Below are 7,818 nucleotides of genomic sequence, written 5' to 3'. Positions count from 1 at the left end.
ACTATGGACCCCAGGCACACCGGAGGAGTCACCAGGATTGGCCCATGTGACTATGGACTCCATTTTGGGTCTTGTGACTGCCCACAGGCCGCATGGCCGGAGCAGGGGGTTTATAAGATCAAGCCAGAGAAACCATTTTGTCTTTGTTCCTGTCCAGTCTGCAGACACACACCTATCTCTGGAACAATTCATCTTGCAACTGAACCGAAGGACTCAGACCCATCCAGATATTGGATGTGAACCAAAGAGAACTACACAAGCCTGCAAATCCACATTTCTTCCAGACACCTGAAGTATATGGACTTTTAATCATTTGTATATCTGTGACTTACTTTAACCCTTTAACATTTCTCTCGTGGTTTATTCCTTTCTTTGTACAATAAACCTTTAGTTTAGACACTAAAGGATTGGCTGACGGCGTGGTATGTTGGGAAGCGTGTTTCATGGCTGGTTGGGAAGCCGGGCTTCAGTGTCACCCACCAGCGTGGGGAGAACCTGCTCTCCTTTTGCAGCCTGCCCTGACCTTGGCATTCTCAGGTGGCCACCCTGGGCACGGGTCGTATCACACCGCTGTTCTGCCAAGGGGCTCTCAGGGTTAGACCGCCCAGAGCACGAGCGCCGGGGCCAGGTCTGCACCCACCCTCCCCTGGCCTGTGCTGGGAGCACGGCTCGAAGCTCGGGGGTGAAGCCGCGCCAGGGAGAGGCCTGAGTGACGGCGGGGAGAGCTGGCCGGGGAAAGGAAGCCCAGAGCGGGCGGGAGGGACCGGGAAGAGCGTAAGGACAGCAGGGCGAGTCCCCCCTGCTCTGCCCCCGGTGCCGTGGGAGCTGCGAGGTAGCGGTGCGCGAGCGCGTTACCACGGGATGCGGTCGCCCTTCGCAGAGCCTGTGCCGCCCCCCGCCCCCCTCCCCGTGCGTGACCCCAGCAGCGGACGCCCCGCCTGGCCCCGGCTATGAGAGCCGTCCCGTGGGGAGAAGGCCCTAATGAGCCGCGGGGCTGGGGTCAGATCTTCTTCTCCCTGCCTTGGCGTGATGACCCCGGGCCTGGGAGGACTGTGGTTGCCATGGCAGCCCAGATGGCTCCAGCAGAAGGCGAATAAAGACTGCATTGAGTAAGCCGGCAGCTGGTTTCCGACCCAGCCCATTCAGCGGCGTGCAGATGGGCTGATTATTCCGAGCTGTTCAGTGGTTTCCCTTTATTCACTTAGGCGCTCGCCGAGCCGCGGCCCAGCCCTCCGCTCCCCGGCGCACCCAGCCTCTGAATGCTCCTGGCAGGCAACCTCCCTGGGCTTGGCACATGCCTGCCCCGCGCCGGGGCGGGGGGCTCAGCCCAAGGCGTGGACACGGGGGGAGGGGGATTGCACAAGGAGTGAAGGTGACTTGGCTGCATTTTCAGCATTAAAATTTAATTGGAGCTGCAGCAGATTCCTGGGCCCTGGGTGCAGCCCGCAGCTCTGCCTGGCCGGGAGGAGCTGCTGTGGAGGAGATGGGGCGGGGTTTGCATGGTAATATCTTACCCAGGGATGCTCTCTCTCTCTCGAAAGCTCCAGCACAAAGACGCTTGTACACTGGCCAGCATCTCGCCCAGGCTGGGGTCCCTGCGCCACGCGCGCTTCCTCCTGGAAATCAGGTGAGGATGCTCTTATCTTGGGTTTCTCTTTGCTCTGGGTGAAATGGTCCCTCTGCCCGTTGGTCATGGCCTTCTGTCGGGGTGTCTTTGTCAGGACTCAGACTGCCCCTAGATTGCCAGCTTCTCGGCGCAGCCAGCCCAGGGTGTGGCGTGCACCGGGGGACGGATACAAAGGTGTTGAGAACACGCCGAGGGGAATCTTCCTGCAGCTGTGCCCTAGCAAATGGGGACGTAGCCGTGGAAGGGGGCCAGCGGGGACTGTCCTTCAGCAGCAGGAATGTCCCTTCCTTCCATACCCTCTGATCTCCCGTCTGTCTCGGAATCCTTCCCAGCTGAGACTGGGGGGGGAACAGACCCCCAGCCTCTCTGTGGAGTTAGGGTGCTAAGGGCACCCTCTGCCTTTGCTGACCCCTTTGTTCAGTGGAATTATCAGTTGTGAATTGTCGCTGCCTTTTCCTACCCTCATTCCCGGCCCCCATCTGCGTGGGGTCCCTTCTGAACAATAGCAGGGCGAGGCAGGCTCCATGTTCAGCACCGAGCAGCGGAGGGCTGAGATGAATGGAGATGCCATTCTTTGTATTTTTTTTCCAGAAGCATCTTTTTACTCCAAGTCAAGACTAGGAGTTAAGACTGTTAAATGGCGTCTTGCATGATTCTCAGCGCTCCCAGAAGGGAATGCCCTAAAAATGGTGGCTTAGTTCTCTGCCTTTAAACCACCATTTTCTGTAAAATGTGGGGTTTCGGGAGCTATGCTGGGGGGAGGGAGGGGAAAGTGGGCGTGGAAAAGGCAGAGAAAATCCAGCCCATCAAGGGGACTTTAGTACAGCCATTCCTGTCTGCAAAGAGTTAATCCGACAGGTGCTACCACAGAGCATTTTGGGGGGCCGCTTTCACATCCATGACTGCTCTGCCACAGGAAAATCCATCCCGACGCTGACAAGCAAGGCAAGTCCAGCAATAACAGGCTGTTTCATTCCTAGCAGCTTCTCAAAACCCTAGGGAAGCCCCTGATGTGCCTCTCTTCCAGCTACAATTAAACTGGTTGCTGAAAGCTCAGCTCGTGCAATAGGCAAAGGAAGGCTTGCTTCAAACCCAGCTCCTGGAGTGCAGCAGCGCACGCCCGAGTTCAGATCTCACGCTCTGCCGGGAACCCCAATGAAGGAACACAAAGTCCTGCCTGTGGCAGAGTGAGGGGCCGTGCCCAGGGCTGGGAGTGGCAGAGCAGCCCAGTATGCCTAGAGCGCTGTATCTTAGGAATCAGCCTGTGCACGGGGACTAGAACAATGTGGCCAGCCCTGAAGAAAGCCAGTCTCTCTCCTCACGCTGCCGTTACGCTCCCGTGTGACACGACTCGTGTAGGGTGGACTCACTCTTGTTACTTCGTGCGTTCTGCTCCTACCTAATACAGAGCTGGAGTGCAGTCCGGGCTCCCTTCTCACCCCAGATTTGTTTATCCCTTGCTTAACCCGAACAATGCGGCTCGCATTGAACTGTGCAGCATCCCCGTTTGCTGTGCCAGCTAACGCTGCCTGCAACCCGTGTCTACACACGATGACAGGCAGCCCAGACTGCAAGCAGAAATCACAGTTCAGTGGTGCACAACAGGAACATTTTCTTAGCTGCGGCCAGTCCGCTCTCATTCATTCATTCCCTCCACTCCGTTCCCAGGAACTCACTCCGTGTAGGGCCCAACAAAGGAAGCGTGTGAAAGCCATCAGCTCACTGGCAACAGGGCATTACCAATCACTTTACAGCAGCCACCCTCCACCCTACAGCCCCAGGCAGGGAAACCAACCCCTTTCCACATTTCTGACTGGCTTCCACAGCGTCTGTTCTAATAATAATAACGAGCTGCCGGCAGTAACCCGTCAGAGACTGTACCGCAGTCATCCCTGCCCATTTCCAGAGGGGTTCAGCTCAGTGCTACTGCTGTTATGTTAATATTGTTTTCCAACACAAGCCCGCAGCAACATCTGACTCTCAGGGCTGCTGTCAGCTGACTGTATTTCAGCTAAATACAAAGGTCCCAGTCACACGTAAACCAGTATAAATCCAGAGTCACTTCACTAAAGATGAAGTCTCTGGTGTAAATGAGATCAGAATCTGATTCAATCTATCTGCAGCTAGTGATTTTACCGAGCGTATAAAGGTTCCAGGTAGTGAATGAGGCCGGCTGGGTTAGGATCTTGCCCTTTGAAATGGGTTGTTGTTTGGCACAGACTTTCTAGCCTCCCTCCCTGGCACTCAGACACACGTCCCTTGATACTTGGGTAGGTGCCTGGGTGCGCACTGACATGAACCCGAGCACTGCTGGAGGGGGGAAGTTGCAGTGGGGTAGGGCTTGATTTCCTTGGAGCTAGAGTCTGCCCCCCAGTGACTAGCACGAGGCCTGTTGGTCTCTGTGAGTGAGCTCAGTGCTGGGGCCGGCTGGAGCGTTTCTGTGCCTTTGTCTCCTATTGACACAGAGAGGAGCAGGTCCTATTTCAGCATCTCTCCGGACACAGCGTAACCAAATACGCTCCAAGGGCTCTTGCCTTTCTGCCCCACCCCTCTCCATGTCCACAGCACGCACAGAGGGACACACGCTCTGCCAAGGCAGGTACAAGTGAAAGGGGATCAGAACACCCGGCTGCATCGGGAAAAGGTTGTTTTGCAAAAGTCAAATCTCGGTGAAAAATGTAATTGAAAATTTGAAATTCAGAAAATTTGGACCAACTTTAAAAACGCAGTCAGCCCTGGAAGCAGCATACGTGCACACGTCTCCCGCGCCAGGGAAGTCTAGGCAGCGGCCAGCAGCAGCAAACAGAGCTACAGGGGCTATGTCAGAATGGTTTCCAGATGCACTCTCCCCTTTTCGTGGCAGAGGATCAGATTTGGTACAGATTCCACACCCCAGACCAAGCCTGAACATGACGCCTGGGTCCCTCTTCCGGGATAGGGGCCTGGCTCCTTGTCCTGCTCTCTGTGCTAGTATGGATTGCCACAGCACATGCCGTGCGGTATGGGGGAAGGCACGACCGTGACCATGGGATTTGGATCGTGTCACCAGTGGACGGTGGGATGCGGCCCAGCTTGCTGACTGGGAGGAGCTGCTGGTGTCTGGGAATCGGCTCCTTTTGCTTAAGCAATGTCAGCAAAGTGACTCCTGGTGCACGCTGGGGGCCATGCTTTTACTCATCCTGCATTGAAGCCACGCTGCCCTGCCCCTCTCCCCCATCAGGCCTGGTCTTGCCCCTGGGCTTGCGGTGCAGCTGGACGGCAGGGGATGCCTTGCAGCACTCGGAGCACGCCGTGCTCAGATTTGCGGTTCCCAATCAGCACGGGCTGCGCCTTCATCTTTTCTCTCCTTCAGAATTTAAGGCTGGCCCCTTCCTAAGTCATTAATGGAGGCTTTGTCCTGCCAGCGCCCGCGTGGCCTAGCGCCCCCAGCTCTGACACCGCACACGCCCCTGGCAGAAGCCCGGAAGCGCTGCCGGAGAGCCGGGGTGGGTTGGGTTCTGCACGTCATTGCCCCGGAGATGCCCGAGCAAAGGGGCGCCCTGGGAGGGGGCTTGTATGCAGACATGGATGGAGCCAAGAGCAACCTCTTTCCTAGTCCAGGGTCTCTGCCGTCATGGCTTCTCCTCGCTTAGGGTAGGGCTGGCCCCTCAGGATCTCAGTTCATTGGTCTCTGTATCCCCCAGGGGCAGAGCCAGTGAGGGGAACCTTTCCACAGCCAGGGAAGGCTCTGCAGCTCCCACGGAAAGCACCTTGTCAATAGCCCCAGTGCCAGAGCTGCATGCCGACCCTGCCCCGGGACAGAGAGAGAGCCTCTTCCAAAGTCTCCTCCGAGCCCCGCTTCCCCAGAGGAGACTCTGCTAGTGGGTTGCTGATTGGTGCAGGGCTTCCCTTCGGTGTCCGTGTGCCGCCTGGGCCCTGCCCCGGGGACTGGGTGTCCGCGGAAGGTGCTACATGTCGTTCTCTGTTGCTGCGTTGGTTGCTTTCTTTTGCAGCGGCTAATGACTGACCTGAGGTCTGTTCACACACAGTCCCCTGCGCGGCCCCCACGCCGGAGCAGCAGGACACGAGGCGGGGTTATTTTACCGCCGTCCCGTAGCCGATGGCGCCAGGTAGGACGCAGGGCGAGCCAGGCACAGTGGCGCGAACACGCAGCTGGCACGCAGGGCGGCCCCGCTCCCAGAGGGCAGCGTGAGGTCCAGGCACCGCTCGTGTCCCAGCCTGGCAAAGGCCTGAGTGAGACGTGGTCCCTGAGCGTCCCAGGGAGCTGGCCAGGCCTTCTCATGCAGAGCGCTGAGCCGGAGCATCTCACAGCACGAGGGGGCGGATTTTGCATGACGCAGCCCCGAGCACCCGCCAGCTTGCCGGCTCTGCAAGATGAGAGCCTGCCCCTGTCTTACTGGTAGCTGGGGGGCTGCCCTTCCCAAACCCAGCGCAACGCCCGCTGGCCGGGCAGGAGCTTAACGGCCAGTCGTCGTGCTCCACTGCTGTCCTTACGCCCTTGCGTAGACCTGGCCACCTGCTCGGAGCAGGACTCGAAGCCTGGGCTGGTCCGAGTTCTAATCCTGCCCCCCCCAGCTCACTCTGCTCTGCAGCCTCGGCCAGCTGCTCTGAGGTCGGCTGCTGCAGCTCACCGGGACTCCGCTCGGATGGGTGTGGAGAGAGGCCGTGTCTCTGGGCCTGGGGCCTGCCCTGGGGGTGGTGAGGAGTCACTAGCTAACCCCGGAAAGTTCTCGGAGAGCGGAAAGTGCCAGGTACCCTGAGTAGGCCAGCGAACGCCAGAGCTCTGCTGGATGGACGAGGGACAGGGTCTAACAGCCTCGTTTGCCTTCTTTGCAGAGACACCGTCTGCCTGTGGGATGCTCCGGCCAGCTCCCCCTGGGACTCCTGAGCCCAGGCCCCGGTGACCCGAAGGCAGCGCCGTGGAGGTGTCCGGGCAAGGAAAGTGCAGCAGTGAGTCACAGCACCTCAGACTGGCGCCGTGGGGAGCTGGTTTCTGTTCTTTGCCATCAATGCCCAGGAGCCGGCCTGGCTCAGAGCGGATCACGCCGACTGGGCTGGCGTGTGAGCCTAGCCATGAGGCCGTCTGCGCGGAGCTGCAGTAGCAGCGTGGCAGGCACACGGCCGAGGGCAGCGCTTAATGACCACTCCCTGGAAGACCTGAGACTCTAGCAAACCCCACGTGTAGATTGCGGCCCAGTGCAAGACAACATTTCCCAGCGGTAGGCGGACGGCAGCGGGAGAGGGCCGGGAGGCAGAGCGTGGCTTTCCTGACAGGGTCACTTCGGTGAGCCCGGGGAAACGCTGCTGCCTCATCCCTTTCACAGCGTTAGTTCACGGCAGAGGAGAACAGGCGCGAACAGCTGGGAAACGTTCCAGACGCTCACGCAGGGGGCTGAGGCCAGAGCAGTTCCTGCTTGTCTGCAGCCTCCCCCTGGAAAGAGAACCGATCCCTTAGCCAGCCCCGGGACCCTTGCGGCATCCATCAGCAGATTATCCTGGGGGTTTACAGGACGAATGGCCAAGGGGGTTAGCGCTGGTGCAGTGCAAACAGCAGGCAGGCTATTCCCTTCACCTGATCTGTAGGAATGAGGAGCAGTCACTGAGGACCGAGCCTTTCTGGCCTGCCGGGGTGTTCTTTTGCGAATCGTGCCACGCCAGGTCGCAGCGGAGCTGGGCAGGCCGGTCACGCAGAGATTAATTTGTGCTGGGGCTTAGCGGGGCTGAGCTCCGGCCCCTCTGGGCTGGCTGCGTCAGTTATGAAAGTCAAAAAATGGCTGGAGCCCCGGCAGCGCTGTCATCACAACTGAAGCGTTGGGGTCAGTCCTGTCGCCAGGTGTCCTGATCTGCATTGCCCTGGTGGCCAGGACGTTCAGACGAGCCCGTGGCGCTTGTGTGACGTGGTGCCCTGATGAGGGGACGGGGAACTTTCCTCGTATCCGTGCAATAGCGAGGGCTCAGAGGGACCCATGCTGCCTACGTCCCTGGCAGCCTGGCTCCTCTGCCCCTGTCCTGCGTTGTCTCTGTAGGCAAAGTCCTGACGCTTTTCTCTGCCATGCCTGCCCCGTGCAGCTGGTGTCAAGCTGTAATCAGAGGAGAGCAGCTCAGGGGGATGGTTTGTCCCTGACGCCTGGCTGCTGGCATGTGTTTAAAAACCCATCAGCCTCCAAGAGCAACGTGGAGCACTGTGCAGT

The 7,818-nt window shown here is 58.8% G+C and overlaps 1 long non-coding RNA gene across 1 annotated transcript; it reads left to right on the top strand.

Annotated features, from left to right (window-relative positions):
- Window positions 1-1,548: 1,548 nt before the first annotated feature.
- On the top strand, window positions 1,549-7,129 carry LOC137147339 (uncharacterized). The gene is made up of 3 exons (XR_010918182.1): window positions 1,549-1,627; window positions 5,620-5,736; window positions 6,464-7,129. It is a non-coding gene; the product is annotated as an uncharacterized lncRNA (long non-coding RNA).
- Window positions 7,130-7,818: the final 689 nt, after the last annotated feature.

The sequence above is a fragment of the Emydura macquarii genome, unplaced genomic scaffold, assembly GCF_026122565.2.
Source record: "Emydura macquarii macquarii isolate MOO-44397 ecotype Brisbane River unplaced genomic scaffold, CSIRO-AGI_Emac_v2 contig_554, whole genome shotgun sequence".
Taxonomy (NCBI): domain Eukaryota; kingdom Metazoa; phylum Chordata; order Testudines; family Chelidae; genus Emydura; species Emydura macquarii.
This window is presented reverse-complemented; position numbering and strand designations above follow the sequence as displayed.